The following is a 15,071-nucleotide window of genomic DNA, read 5'->3' as shown; positions in this document are numbered from 1 at the left end:
GACCAATGTACCGGAAATTATAAGCAGAGCTCTCGAGAATAAATGCTGTTGACTAAGTAGACTGTTTCATTTCAATAAGAACCTTACAAATTCTTAGAAACAGACAAAGTATTTTAATTTAATTGGTTAATGAACATGAGAACAAAATACTCTTGACAGTTACTCATCTCATATGTATATACTGTGCTCTATACCATTACTGCATCTTGCCTATGCTGTTCAGCCATCGGTCATCCATATATTTATATGTACATATTCTTAATCATTCCCCTTACACTTGTGTGTACAAGGTAGTTGTTGTGAAATTGTTAGATTACTTGTAAGATATTACTGCATGGTCGGAACTAGAAGTACAAGCATTTTGCTACACTCGCATTAACATCTGCTAACCATGTGTATGTGACTCATAAAATTTGATTTGATTTGATTTGTGGTAACATTGTTGGGACATAAGATAGGTTCCCAAAACACTAAATCTGTCCAGTTCCTACAATGTATCAGGGTGCAGAAAAACTCTCAATGTTCTTTGAATGTGTCACGCCCTGGCCTTAGTTATCTTTGTTTTCTTTATTATTTTGGTTAGGCCAGGGTGTGACATGGGTCATTTATTGTGTTTCGTCTTGTCTAGGGGTTTATTAGATTAATGGGGTTGTGTTCAGTTTAGTTGTCTATGGTTGCCTAGAGTGGTTCTCAATCAGAAGCAGGTGTTTATCGTTGTCTCTGATTGGGAACCATATTTAGGCAGCCATATTCTTTGGGTATTTTGTGGGTGATTGTTTCCTGTCTTTGTGTTTTATGCAACAGTTAGGACTGTTACGGTTTTCACAGTTATTGTTTTGTAGTTTGTTCATGTTTGAGTTTTCTTATTAAAGTACCATGAACTATAACCACGCTGCGTTTTGGTCCGCCTCTCCTTCCCAGGAAGAAAGCCGTGACATAATGTTATTCCTATATTCTCAGAATGATGAGAAAAAAAAGAAACATGCACACTGCTCTTGCTTTTGTGAGTGTTCATAATTTTCACCCTTATATAGACATTGTTCCACCCATATCCGTTCAATACATCGAATGGGGTTGGAGTCAAGGGAAAATAAGCAAGTGTTACCAAATACAACAATGTGCTTTTCATGAGTATTCTAATAAAGTGTGTACATAAAGGACATCGACTTATCAAGTAAGTTTTCATAAATCATTGGGTACAGTGAAGAAAAAAGTCAGAGTAATCTCAAATTGTGGCATTAATTCACATTTACAATATAACATGCTGTACATAACAGTATTAAGACCTTTTGGGAATAATGTCTGGAGGGTGAAAATCTCTCTTTTGCTCAGAGTATTATTTATATCACCTCCTCTGTCTGATATCTTGACTTTCTCTGTTACAAAATCTAATGGTAGAAATGTCATGTTTTTGGTCATTAAAATGTTCTGCGACTGGATAATCCCTGTCGTTTCTCCTGATTTAACTTTTATCTTCACTAATTCTCTGTTTGAGAGAACGAGAGGTTTTACCTACATAACACAGCCCACATGCACATTAAATCATGTACATAACATGGGCTGTGGAGCACATAATAATGTCATATATTTAGAACCGTTTTTATGTATGTGGGTGGCAGAAATATTTGAACTTCATCATATTATTGCACTGTGCGCAACCTCTGCATTTATAGCTACCATTCGGAAGAGGGCTGGCAGTTGGCATGGACCAATTGGTCACGTGAATTGCGAAATCTCCTATAAACAATAAGTGATGGGTTCTTAAAACCTCTTTGGGCTGAGATCCCGCTAACGGGATCGATATGACAACAGCCAGTGAAAGTGCAGGGCACCAAATTCAAAACAACAGAAATCCCATAATTAAAATTCCTCAAACATACAAGTATTTTATACCATTTTAAAGATACACTTCTTGTTAATCCCACCACAGTGTCCGATTTCAAAAAGGCTTTACGATGAAAGCAAACCAAACAATTATGTTAGGTGAGTGCCTAGTCACAGAAAAACACAGCCATTTTTCCAGCCAAAGAGAGGAGTCACAAAAAGCAGAAATAGAGATAAATTAATCACTAACCTTTTGATAATCTTCATCAGATGACACTCACAGATGACACTTCATGTTACACAATACATGTATGTATTGTTTGACAAAGTTCATATTTATATCAAATAATCTCAGTATACATTGGTGCGTTATGTTCAGTAGTTCCAAAACATCCAGTGATTTTGCAGAGAGCAACATACATTTACAGAAATACTCATAATAAACATTGATAAAATATACAACTATTATGCATGGAATTATAGATACACTTCTCCTTAATGCAACCGCTGTGTCAGATTTCAAAAAAGCTTTACCGAAAAAGCACACCATGCAATTATCTGTGTACAGAGCTCAGAGACCAAAACAACCCAAACTGATATCCGCCAGATATACGCCAATGTAACGTAACCTTTTTACTTTTCGTCTGGACCTAGTAATTGTGCATCATGAATTTGGATTACTGGGCTAAACAAACATTTATTGTGAAACTGGGATTCCTGGGAGTGCATTCTGATGAAGATCATCAAAGGTCGGTAGAAACATGTCAAACGATGTATAGAATCAATCTTTAGGATGTTTTTAACATAAATCTTCAATAATGTTCCAACCGGAGAATTCCTTTGCCTTCAGAAATGCAATGCTATGCTAACTCACGTGAACGCGCGTGTCCAGCTCGTGGCTCTCTGGTATACCTCTAAATCATTCCCCTCTCATTCGCCCCCACCTCACAGTAGAAGCATCAAACAAGGTTCTAAAGACTGTTGAAATCTAGTGGAAGCCTCAGGGAGTGCAATTTGACCCCATATACACTGTGCATTCGATAGGGAATGAGTTGAAAAACTACAAACCTCATATTTCCCACTTCCTGGTTGGATTTTTTTCTCAGGTTTTTGCCTGCCATATGAGTTCGGTTATACTCACAGACATCATTCAAACTTCAGAGTGTTTTCTATACAAATCTACTATTAATATGCATTAGCAACTGGGACTGAGTAGCAGACAGTTTACTCTGGGCACCTTGTTCATCCAAGCTACTCAATACTGCCCCCAGCCATAACAAGTTACTTCAGCTAGCAAAGCTGGGTGCTAAAACATGCCAGTGTTTCTTGACAGCCTCTCCCACTTTTGCGCAAATTCAAAGTATATGTGGTGAACATTACAGAGTGTTCTTTCAATTTGAAAGTATTTTTTATCGTTATTTCATTTAAAGAGCATAAAGATGTTGGTGAAGAGATACTGTGTAAAACTTTAGAGTACTTATACATTACATTGCAAGTTCGGGGGATTTTCACACATTTTCATCTATGAATATTTGAACAGCTTGAAAAATTATCTAGCCTTTATGGCCATGTACTCCTGTAATCTCCAACCAGTTCGAATTTAAGTATAACTTTTGTACGACTGACAACTTTAGTGAGAGGTCTAAAGGCTTTAATATTTTATCATTTCTGCCCTCCGATTTCATATTCATAATATAAATAGGAGCATGTGCACCTTCATCAGGTGAACCGTAACATGTCGGCTAAAGCGATTTAATTCATGAATGCATTTGAAAGTTTTTAGTATTGTGACCGAACTATTATTATTATTATTATTAACACTGCATTGTAATTATATAAAAGCCCCTTACATATTCAGTTTTAATTTACAGTAGTGATGGACAGCTGGAGGCATTTTGTTTATCACAAGTGTTAGAGTTCTTAAGCATCGAATACATTGCAAGTTTGCCCATTTTGGCCTTTAGGCTACACTTTACAATAGGACAAATATGTTATTGAATTCGATAAAAAAAACAGTTTAAAATGAATATGTTTATTAAATAGCCTTGCTTGTCTCAGAGCAGCGTGAAACAGTGCTGAAATAGTTGACCACACACGGGTAGGCTATTGCTTCAAATTCTATTATAACAATTAGATGACTTTGGGTGTTCCAAAGCAACAATTTGCCTACTTTATCCCAATATTTCTGCCATTCAGTGATATTTATTCCCATAGAATTCATTATGGATCCATCCAGTTGTGGTTGGAAAACAATGCATTTGGTGGACTCGGTCAGGTGGACTCACTGATGGTTGAAGATGATGAGCAATCACTCTAATCACAGTCAGAATAAACTGTTGAGGAAACATATTTTTTTTTTCATTTTTTCATTTCATTCTCTTATCTTGTACTGTTCTGTAGTTGCGACCCAGTGATTTATCTGACAAACAAAGCATTTTGCATCCTTCAGGCCCAGGCATAGATCAAAGCTGGCAAGACATTCCATGTCAGAGAGGTGTTTTTGGGACCACATTGTGTCTATTGTCCTGATAATATCCCTTGTGAAAAACAAGTGTTTGAAAACATGTTTTTAAAATGCCTCCAGGGCCGAAAGAGAAGTTCCTTATTTTTCCTTTCCACTTGCTTTTTCCATTTATTCCCATAGTAATTTGTTATGGATCCATTAAAATATTTAAAGTCCCTAAACTCGGCAAGAGTCTATTGTCCTGCTGATAGTTGAAATAAACATCTGCATTTTGAAAGAGTATTTCTTTATCACTATTTTATTTAACGAAAGCATACAGATGTTGATGATGTGACATGGAATCGGTACATCGTAAAAATCTTCCTGTCACACGTGCTCCCGCTCCCCCTCTCTGGTGCTCGAGGGCGCCAGGCTGCCCATAATTACACACACACCTGTCACCATCATTACACGTATCAGTGCTTATTGAACTTCCGTGGACTACTTCACTTTGTTGATTGCCCCTCTATATCTGTATGTTGCTCAGTTGGTTCCCCATATCAGCATTATTGTCGTAATGTCGTATTGTTCCCCCTGTCCAGACGCTGTTATTGTTTTGTTATATGTCCGTTGTTTCATGAAATGTTCACTCCCTGTACTCGCTCCTTTCCCCCTGCGTCTGTCCTTACAGAATGCTGACACCACAATTTGAAGCAAAAGGGAGTTTGTGTTTTTTGGTGTTGACGTCGGATCCGGGTGCCACCACATCCCAGGTCAATGGAACCGGAGGTGCCTCGGCTGGCTCATCGGGCTTCCATGCTTTAGCTGGCTCGAGAGGTTTCCTTGCCTTGGTTGGCTCGGCAGGCTCCTATCCCATGTCATTCCTCAGCCGGTTCATTAGGCTCCCACGCCTCAGCCGGCTCATCAGGCTCACATCCCACGTCATGCCTCAGCATGATCGTCGGGCTCCCATGCCTTGACCGGCTCGTCGGGCTCCCATGCCTCAGCCGGCTCATCGGGCTTCCACGCCTCGGCCAGCTTGTCCAGCGCCCATGCCTTGGACGATCCATCAGGCTCACCCAGGTGGGATGCCAGGTGGCACCCCTAGAGTGAGGGGTACTGTCACACCTGCACCCGCACTGGCGCTCGAGGGTGCCAGACTGCCCATCATTGTCATGCTGGAGGGTCATGACAGGATGAGCCTGCAGGAAGGGTACCACATGAGAGAGGAGGATGTCTTCCCTGTAACGCACAGCGTTGAGATTGCCTGCAATGAAAACAAGCTCAGTCCGATGATGCTGTGACACACCGCCCCCAGACCATGACGGAACCATCACCTTCAAATCAATCCCACTCCAGAGTACAGGCCTTGGTGTAATACTCATTCCTTCGACGATAAACGCGAATCCGACCATCACCCCTGGTGAAGAGCACTTTTTGCCAGTCCTGTCTGGTCCAGCCACGGTGGGTTTGTGCCCATATTTGGTGATGTTGCCAGTGATGTCTGGTGAGGACCTGCCTTCCAACAGGCCTACAAGCCCTCAGTCCAGCCTCTCTCAGCCTTTTGCGGACAGTCTGAGCACTGATGGAGGGATTGTGCGTTCCTGGTGTAACTCGGGCAGTTGTTGTTGCCATCCTATACCTGTCCCGCAGGTGTGATGTTCAGCTGTACCGATCCTGTGCAGGTGTTGTTATACGTGGTCTGCCACTATGAGGACAATCAGCTGTCTGTCCTGTCTCCCTGTAGCACTGTCTTAGGCGTCTCACAGTACAGACATTGCAATTTATTGCCCTGGATACATCTGCAGTCCTCATGCTTCCTTGCAGCATGCCTAAGGCACAGTCTCATTCCTTGCCTACCGACTGTAAGCTGTTAGTGTCTTAACGACCGTTCCACAGGTGCATGTTCATTAATTGTTTATGATTCATGGAAAAAGCATGGGAAACAGTATTTAAACTCTTTACAATGAAGATCTGTGAAGTTATTTGGATTTCTGCGAATTATCTTTGAAAGACAGGGTCCTGAAAAACGGACGTTTCTTTTTTTGCTGAGTTTATCTCACCAACAATGATACAAATGATCAGTTCACTTGAGACCAAACTAACTTCAGACACAAAAGTGAAATCTCTGCCTCTACTGTCCCAAACAATAGTATTTGAAAAGGTGTTGCGTGAAGGCTATCCTCATCAAAGGGATATTGAGATGACAATAAATTATAATGATCGGGCAGCACTGGAAAAATAATAAATTGGTCTATTACATATCATCGTTTTTAATTATTTTGTCTGCCATTGTCGGGGAAGGAGTGAGAACAGGTAGAATCCTGCAGATGTGTCTAATTGTCTGTGTGTGTGTGTGTGTGTGTGTGTGTGTGTGTGTGCGTGTGTGAATTCCACTCCAGCAGAGATTACAGGCCACATACAAAAGAGCAATCATGCCTCCATTCAGCTGTTCCATTAGCAGAACCAGGAAGAGGAAGGAAGGGACAAACACTGAAGAGGAGAGTGAAAGCTGGTGAATGGAATGACAGGGGGATGGAAAGGAGGAGAACCCAGAGGTAGAGAAAAAAGGTTAATTATGATTATGCAGCTGGTTGAGACAGTACACACATGGGACGACTTCCAAAACATCCACTGTCCTGATAACTAAAGTCCATGTGTGTTTCTCAATATGCATACTACCGTACTCCACACCCCCGTGCACCGAGTGCATTCTTCGAGGATTTTCTCTTAAGTACGTTTTATTAGGTTGAGAGTTTGTAGAAAGTATACATTTTTACATTTGAGAAGCACTACACAATCCCATTCTACTGCATTGCCTTTGACATTTGAGTAAATTGCGTCATCAACATGTCAGCTGCTCCTCTATGCTGGACTTTCCTGGATCCCGATTACCCTCTGTAACTACATATCAAGTATGATGTTTGACAGTTAAAGTTTGTAGAGCATCAGACATCAGATGTTTGTAAAAATATTGCATTATTGTCAGTAAAGCAGTTGAGACTGTTAAGTCGTTTGTGTTTTGTATTATATAGCTACATAGGAATTTGCTTAATGAAAGTAGCTACCTAGCTAGCTAAACTTGTTAACTTTAGCAAGATACTTCTCATTTTTAACATTATATTCATTAGCTGGCTACTTTAACACAGATCATTATAATAGATCATGACCCTACTTCTCTACTAGCAAAGAGTAACTTGCTAGTGCTGTAGCTATAGGTTATCACATGGTCTAGCTACTAGCTACACACCCTGCAAGTATTCGGTCAACCCTGGGAAAACATGCCAATATAACCTAATACTGACTAGCTACACTGAAATTTGTTAACAACACATCCCTGACTTGCCCACTCTCGTTTGTGAAATAATTGAGCGTGAAAAGTCGCTAAATGCTATCAAAATGATAGAAACACTTGGTGACAAAACTCCCCAAAGGTAGTCTGAAAAGAGGTTGAATTTGTCGCCAACCTCTTTTACCAATAAAGTTGCTCAATTGGAAACACTGGGCGGGAGTCGGGAGACGACAGATGTGCGTGCCTCACTGTCACTTCAGCACAACTATGCCCTGTTACTTGCCTAGGGTCAGAGGGAATTAGTGAGGAAGTTTCCTTCTTGGCAATATTATTTACAGCACTGTCCACATATTTAATTTCAGACCTTCGCCATTTGTGAAACCTGCTGTATTTCTGGCTTCATAAACATCCCCTTTGGAGACATGAAAGAGATGCTGCCCCCGTAGCTTTTGTCTCGCCTTAGCTAGATGACTAGTTGATAAACAGAACTCTTGCAGTCACATACCCAGTTCTCCGTTCTCGATGATCTTAAATGTGGTCCACAGGTTTGTGACCACATTCCTCATGCCCAGTGTGGAGTCTGCCAGCTCGTCTAACCGCATGGTGGGAGAAACCTACTGCAACACGACCACAAAGATGTTTCGAGAGAGGATCAACTTGGTAAACCCAGAACTAAAGTCTTGCGTAATTGGTGAGATGCTTGATTAAATTCCAGTTTCATAGATGTTAAGAGAAGGAACTAAGTGATGCTATAACGAGGAGCCGCCTTTCTTTGCAAGTTACCGTCAAGTCTTTCGATCTATTTTCCCCTCCCCTTCCGAAATTTGAAAGATGCCAACACCTGAGAAATTTAGATTTGTCAGGCGAATGGCTAAACAGACGACACAAGATAACTACATCAATAAATGTTTCACTTCATAATGATCAGCTAGCTATATGTGAATTGTAATAAATATAGCCAGCCAGCTAGTTTAACAGTCAAAAACGACATACAATTAATGTTATGCAAGTTAAATAACTAGCTTTAATTTATCTGTGGCTAACTAGCTAACAATTCATCATGGCTAGCTATTAGTTTATTAACTTAAGGTATAGGGGGCAGCATTTTCACTTTTGGATAAATAGCGTGCCCAATTTCAACTTCCTGCTACTCATGCCAAGAATATAAGATATGCATATTATTAGTAGATTTGGATAGAAAACACTCTGAAGTTTCTAAAACTGTTTGAATCATGTATAAAGTATAAAATAACTTATGTAGCATGCAAAACCCCGAGGACTAACCGTTCAGAATAGTTTTTTTTTTGGTCTCTGTCTGTTCAGTGAGTTCTCACTGTTTTCAGTTCCTACCGCTTCCACTGGATGTCACCAGTCTTTGGAATTTGGTTGAGGTTATTCCTTTGTGCAATGAAGAAGTATGGCCATCTAGGACCTGCGTAACGCTGTTGAGAGTTGCGCAAGACTTGAAAAGTAGCTTGGTTTGTTGTCTTCCTGTTTTGAACACAGATAGACCCGTCTTCAATTTGTTCGATTATTAATGTTTAAAAATACCTAAAGTTGTATTACAAAAGTAGTTTCAAATGTTTTGGCAAAGTTTACAGGCACATTTTGAAATATTTTGTAGTGACGTTGCGCAATTTGGAAGCAGTTTTTTTTCTGGATCAGACGCGCGGACATTTTGGGCATATATGGACGGAATTAATCGAACAATAGGACCAATTGTGATGTTTATGGGACATATTGGAGTGCCATCAAAAGAAGTTTGTCAAAGGTAAGGAATGTTTTATATTTTATTTCTGCGTTTTGTGTAGCGCCTGCAGGGTTGAAATATGCTACCCTCTTTGTTTACTGTTGTGCTATCATCAGATAATAACTTTAAGCCTTTTAAAAATCTGACATGTTGGCTGAATTCACAACGAGTGTAGCTTTAATTTAGTGTCTTACATGTGTGATTTAATGAAAGTTAGATTTTTCTATAATTATATTTGAATTTGCCGTGCTGCATTTTCCCTGGCTTTTGGCCAGGTGGGACGCAAGCGTCTCCTATACCATAAGAAGTTAAGGGGTTGCGATCCCATTTCCTTTTCCCTTTAGATCTATGCACACTACAGTGGCTATTGTAGGCAGGTAAACATGCCAAAGTTAGCACATTATGTATTTCTTAATGTATAAGATAAAATATTATAGTCAGGCAACATATGAGATGTGAATGGGCAACATTTAATTCAGAAGTAGAACTATTTTTCTTCTTTCGCTTCCACCCAAATAATGGCCACCAATAGATTTCAATACATTTTGCATATATTTTGAATCTGGTTGCATCATATTTCTGTGCATACTTCCGTTGAAACTTGCATCGAGACATGCTTTGAACTGTGTTCAAGCAGAGTACGCATCCGAGTGCCCAACGTGCTTCATTTCGCACACTTTGATTTAGACTCATACTCCAACTGATGCACGCTCCAATTTGCATGCTCAAAGCATGGTAGAATATTAAGAAACACCCCATTGTGGCGGCACTTTTGAAATGCTGATTTATGGCAGCTAAAGCACACTTCACTTAGTCTTGACAATAATCACTCTCAGCATTGGAAACGAGAAGGGCAGAGAAAGGTTTTGAGGAATTTCTGTGCATTATGGTATTTATTCATCACTCTCTACAGGAAGGTCACAGCGGATTGACGCATATCATAGTGCATGGGCAGGGTTCACCTCTGACTTACTGTTCTTCAAAGAATTCAGAAAAATTACAGTGCTGAATTCAATGTACCATAAGCTATGATTGTGGTAATTTCAGTTATTCTTTTAGCCGGCGGCCAATGTTGTTGCACATCTCTCTTTCTTTTCCAAGTTAACTCAGCCAGACGAGAGAACAAGGGAGAAAATAAAATAAAGAGGGTTATTTTGCTTGTGCCCTCACACCAACTTAAAGTGCTTCAGACCCCGCATCGAGGGGAGAAGAATTGAAAGAAAAGATGTTTATCAAAAGATAACGAGGAAAAGAGGGAGAGGAAAAAAACAAATGACGGCACTTAGTTTGTGTGGGCGTTTGTCCAAAGCTGGCAGGTGTGTGTGTATGTGTACTCCATGTTGCTCTTTGTGTGTTTCTGTGTGTGTCTGTGTCACTCTGTGTGTGCTTGTGTGCTTACATCTGTGTGTTTCTCCACCCTGTGAGTACCGCTGCAAAGTGAGGGTCTAATAGTTACCTCAACTGTGAGATACCGGTGCTACGCCAGGCACTAGTCTAATCACACTCCTACACAACAAGCCACTAACAAGGTCTAATGAAACAATGCCACATGGCAGACCTAGCCTTCGTTTCTGAGAGGCCCATTCTTTACTAAAAGCTTTAAATGTAATATCTGACACTTCTCTTTTCCTCTTAACTCTGGTCTCTCTATCATGTTACCAGGTTACTAAAAACCTTTCACTTTTAGTCTGCAACAGATTTGTTTAGCTCTCTTTCATACCTTAAGGGAACATTTTGACGCTTGCCATATGGTTAGTGGGAATGTCCATATTGCAAAGGTCCCTTACTAGACGTCCGAAAACGTTTGTAAAATTTGCGGAAGGCGTCGGGCCGTGCGGCAGGGCCGGATCTTCCAGGAAGTCATCAAACAAACTCTCTCGGACATTCGGTTTCCGTTTTATAAAATATTCAAATTTTGGTCATTTTTTCGCTCTCCCGGGAAATCCCACAAGAGGGCAAATGGAATCATATTGCAAATGTACAAAACATCACGAATCACGACGTGGCCTTATCTCCTAAACGAAGACAAAACTTGGTGAACATAGGTTTGGCATAATGGACAGTTGGCCCCAAACAAGATGGCGTCTAGGCCTCACCAGTTTTTGTGTTATGGCCATTTTTCTGGGATTGAAGGTCCAAAATGAAAATAGAGCAATCATTTTTCCGCTTCACGTCAAAGTAAAGGATCCTCCGGTGTCAATAAAAAAAGATCCAGCCATTTATCTATCGTCATTTAAGATAAATCGTACAATGTCAAATTGGTGATGTTCAAAAATAGTAAAAAAAAAAAAACTGTTACAGATCCAGTTGCAGCGTGTTCATACGAATCTTTTTAAAGTGTGCTTCGGAGCTCTGTGAGATTTCTGTGATTTTCTGAAGTAACACACACTCACTAAACCCTCCGTAAATAAGTCAGTTCTTAACGTAAAGACTTAAAACTCAAAATTCTATAATTGCCTACCCCAAGGAGGATATGTGTTCACTTTCAGCTTTCTGTGTAAACCCAGAAGTGCCTTAACATTGTGTCATAGGTGCTGTTTCGAAGGGTTAAGAAGGTCAGATCTTTTCAAAACTTCATATGTGTGATTAGGCAACCCTCATGAACTGTAAGTCAGTCATTTCTCCCAACAGATGTCACCCAATCTGTGCAAGCCTAACCTTGACGGTGTGGCATTAACCCTTAACAGTAAAACAGTTTTTTTTGATCTCTCAGATTACAATGACATCTCTCCCCACAGGGATACATTGCCTGCTCGCCTAAATTCAACCTGGAGCCTATGTGGGTTAACAATGCCTTATGAACCTGTCTTCAATGCTAATCCATCAGGCCACTATGATGTCTACCTGTGTCGATTCTAAGCTTCCTGAAGCAACCGTGGTGGTTAAATTCACTCAAAAGGTATTTTGATGTACATAACCTGCAAATGTGAAAATAACTGCATTCAACCCTGTGTAGATCTGTCAATTCTTAACATAAAGAGTTAAAACTCAGGATTCTGTAAGAGCATACACCAAGCAAGATATGCGTTTACTGATAGCTTCCTGTGCCAACCGGAAGTGCCTTTAATTGGGTCACAGTGTCTGTTTCGAAGGGTTAAAAAAAGTCACATCTTTCCAAAACTTCATATATTTGACTAGGTAACCCTCATGAACTGTAAATCAGTCACTTTCTCCCACCAGATATCAAAGAAAAGCTTTCACACACAGCAAGGATGGAGTGACAAAGTGCGGTGCTTAAAGACACAGAGAGCAGGGAATGGCATTACCATAAGACCATGAGAAAAAGTAGGCCCAAAATGAAGCCTGCCACTCAACGTCATATGCTTTTGGGTGACAGTGAGAGAACCGTTACAGTGAGAAGCACATTTCGACCTGCCCGTGCACGTGCATTTGCAATATGATTCAACAGTGAAAAAACATCACCAAATGGACATGATGAAATCAACACAACGAGTGATGGAGAGGAACCACTATCACTTCCCGGCCACCCCGAATTCATCAGGCCAGTCAATTTTGCATTTCTGCAGTATTTTTGAGCATGTCAAATTCGTGATGGTACATGGCAAATGGACATAACATCCTGATTTTGCATTTTCAAATCTTTCATATTGCGTCTGGACATTTCTTATTGCATTTGGCCAAAAAATAGTGACTTTTGACTTCCTATGAAATCATATTGCAAATGGACAAAACATATGCCTTATGCATAAGTATTTTTTTTAAATATAATTATGATAATAACATTTGCCGAAAGTATATTCATACTGTTCTTACACATGATTCATTGACAATAAAATCGAAAGAATTTCGAAAAACGGTCCAGAAAGCACTTTTTTAAGGGTGTGATTAGTTTATTCAAAATTGTTGCTATTTTTGACTTTTGACTTTTGACTTCCTATGAAATCATTTTGCAAATGGACAAAACATATGCCTTATGTACAAGTAAAAAAAAAAAAAGTACAAAAAAATGATGATAATAAAATATGACTAAAATGTATTCATACAGTTCTTACACATGTGTAATTGACAAAAAGAAAAATGAAAAAGTTTTGAAAAACGGTCCAGAAAGCACTTTTTTAAGGGGGTGATACGTTTTTGAAAAAATTTTCAGTTTTTCAAAATGTTACTTTTGGATGTTGACTTGTGTTACATTTGAAATATGAAAAACCACGGTGGAGCGCACTCGCCATTTGTTGGATTTTTAAAGTGTTACACTTGGCATTTGCCATATGGCATTTGCAATCAACTTTGAATGAAATGACGCCGAATTGAGTGGTATTGGACACCGTGTATATGGTTTGTCCAGTGCCAATGACTTCCCATTCATTTTTGTACATTTCAGGGGGGTGTTCCCTTATATTTTTTAGTGAAGGATATTTTTATTGGTTAGGGGTCTATAATGGAATTGACTGACAATTGTGTTAATTAAAAAGGTAGAAGAAAACAACCACTTTCAACACTTTGTTCAACCACTTTTCAACTTCAGCAAGCAGCATAAGGTGGATGATTTATTTGTTTTGTAGCTTATCTGAACAAACTGTTCATGAAGGTTAACAGGCATACAAACCCTCTCATCGCCTGTTGTCTTTGTCCAACACCTTGCCTCCCTGGATCATTTCATAACTAGAAGATAATGCATTTCTGACCTGAGAGGCCCTCACACATACGCAGGTGTGCACACACATGCTTAAACACACATACACACAGACACACAGACAGACATATATGAATGCATACATGTGCACACACACACACACAAGCGCACGCACACACACGCACAACGTTCCAGAGATCTGATTGTGTTTGTCAGTAGAGCTAAACAGGTTGACTGCTGTGGTGTCTTTCTTGTCATTCCATCATGTGATGAAACTGTTCTCTTAGTCCATCTGCTTGACTTGGTACTCATTGACACCTTGTTTTTATGTGATGGCTCCTGTTACAATGATTCGGACTCTCCAGTTTGACTGTAAATCGTGATGAATCCTGTCGACAACGCCAAGTGTGAGGTTCTGAATAAACAGAAATTCACGGACCATTAGAAAGAGTTCAAACAGTTAATTCACCCGCTGGGTCATACAGCTGAGAAGACAAACATATGTTTACACAATCACATATATTTATACCCTCCTACTAGGCGGAGTCAACTCCTTGCACATCTAGACAACCAAAACATCTCTGTTGCTAGTCAGGAACTTAATTGGTTAATCTTACTGGTGTAGTCATGGCCCTGCTTCATGCTAGAACCTTTGTGGGCGTGCAAGTATATGTGTATAAGACAGGACTGCTCCTTCCCACTTCATCTGACCTGATCTCGGACTGAATCCTTCACTCCTCCCTAATCCACGACTATCCTCCCTTATCAGTGACTAAAACCAGACTGTTGCCCATGGCCTGGCCAGTCTTCAACTTCTTCACTCGTCGAGAGTTTCAGAGGTTCTTACCATTTTCTGGTCTTGTATTTTTAACAATTTCCAGTCGTGTAGCCACCTTTCTACCCTGTCTGGTCTATAGAGATTTAACTTATTTGGGATAGGGGGCAGCATTTCACTTTTGGATGAAGAGCGTGCCCAGAGTAAACTGCCTCCTACTGAGTCCCAGATGCTAATATATGCATATTAGTATTGGATAGAAAACACTCTGAAGTTTCTAAAACTGTTTGAATGATGTCTGTGAGTATAACAGAACTCATTTGGCAGTCAACCTGAGAAAAAATCCAAACGGGAAGTGGGAAATCTGAGGTTTGTAGTATTTAAACTCAGCCC

The 15,071-nt window shown here is 40.0% G+C and overlaps 1 pseudogene; it reads left to right on the top strand.

Annotated features, from left to right (window-relative positions):
* Window positions 1-8,081: 8,081 nt before the first annotated feature.
* The window catches only part of LOC110531151, a 125,012-nt pseudogene continuing 118,022 nt past the window's right edge, over window positions 8,082-15,071 (top strand).

This window comes from Oncorhynchus mykiss, chromosome 9 (genome assembly GCF_013265735.2).
Source record: "Oncorhynchus mykiss isolate Arlee chromosome 9, USDA_OmykA_1.1, whole genome shotgun sequence".
Classification (NCBI taxonomy): Eukaryota; Metazoa; Chordata; class Actinopteri; order Salmoniformes; family Salmonidae; genus Oncorhynchus; species Oncorhynchus mykiss.
This window is presented reverse-complemented; position numbering and strand designations above follow the sequence as displayed.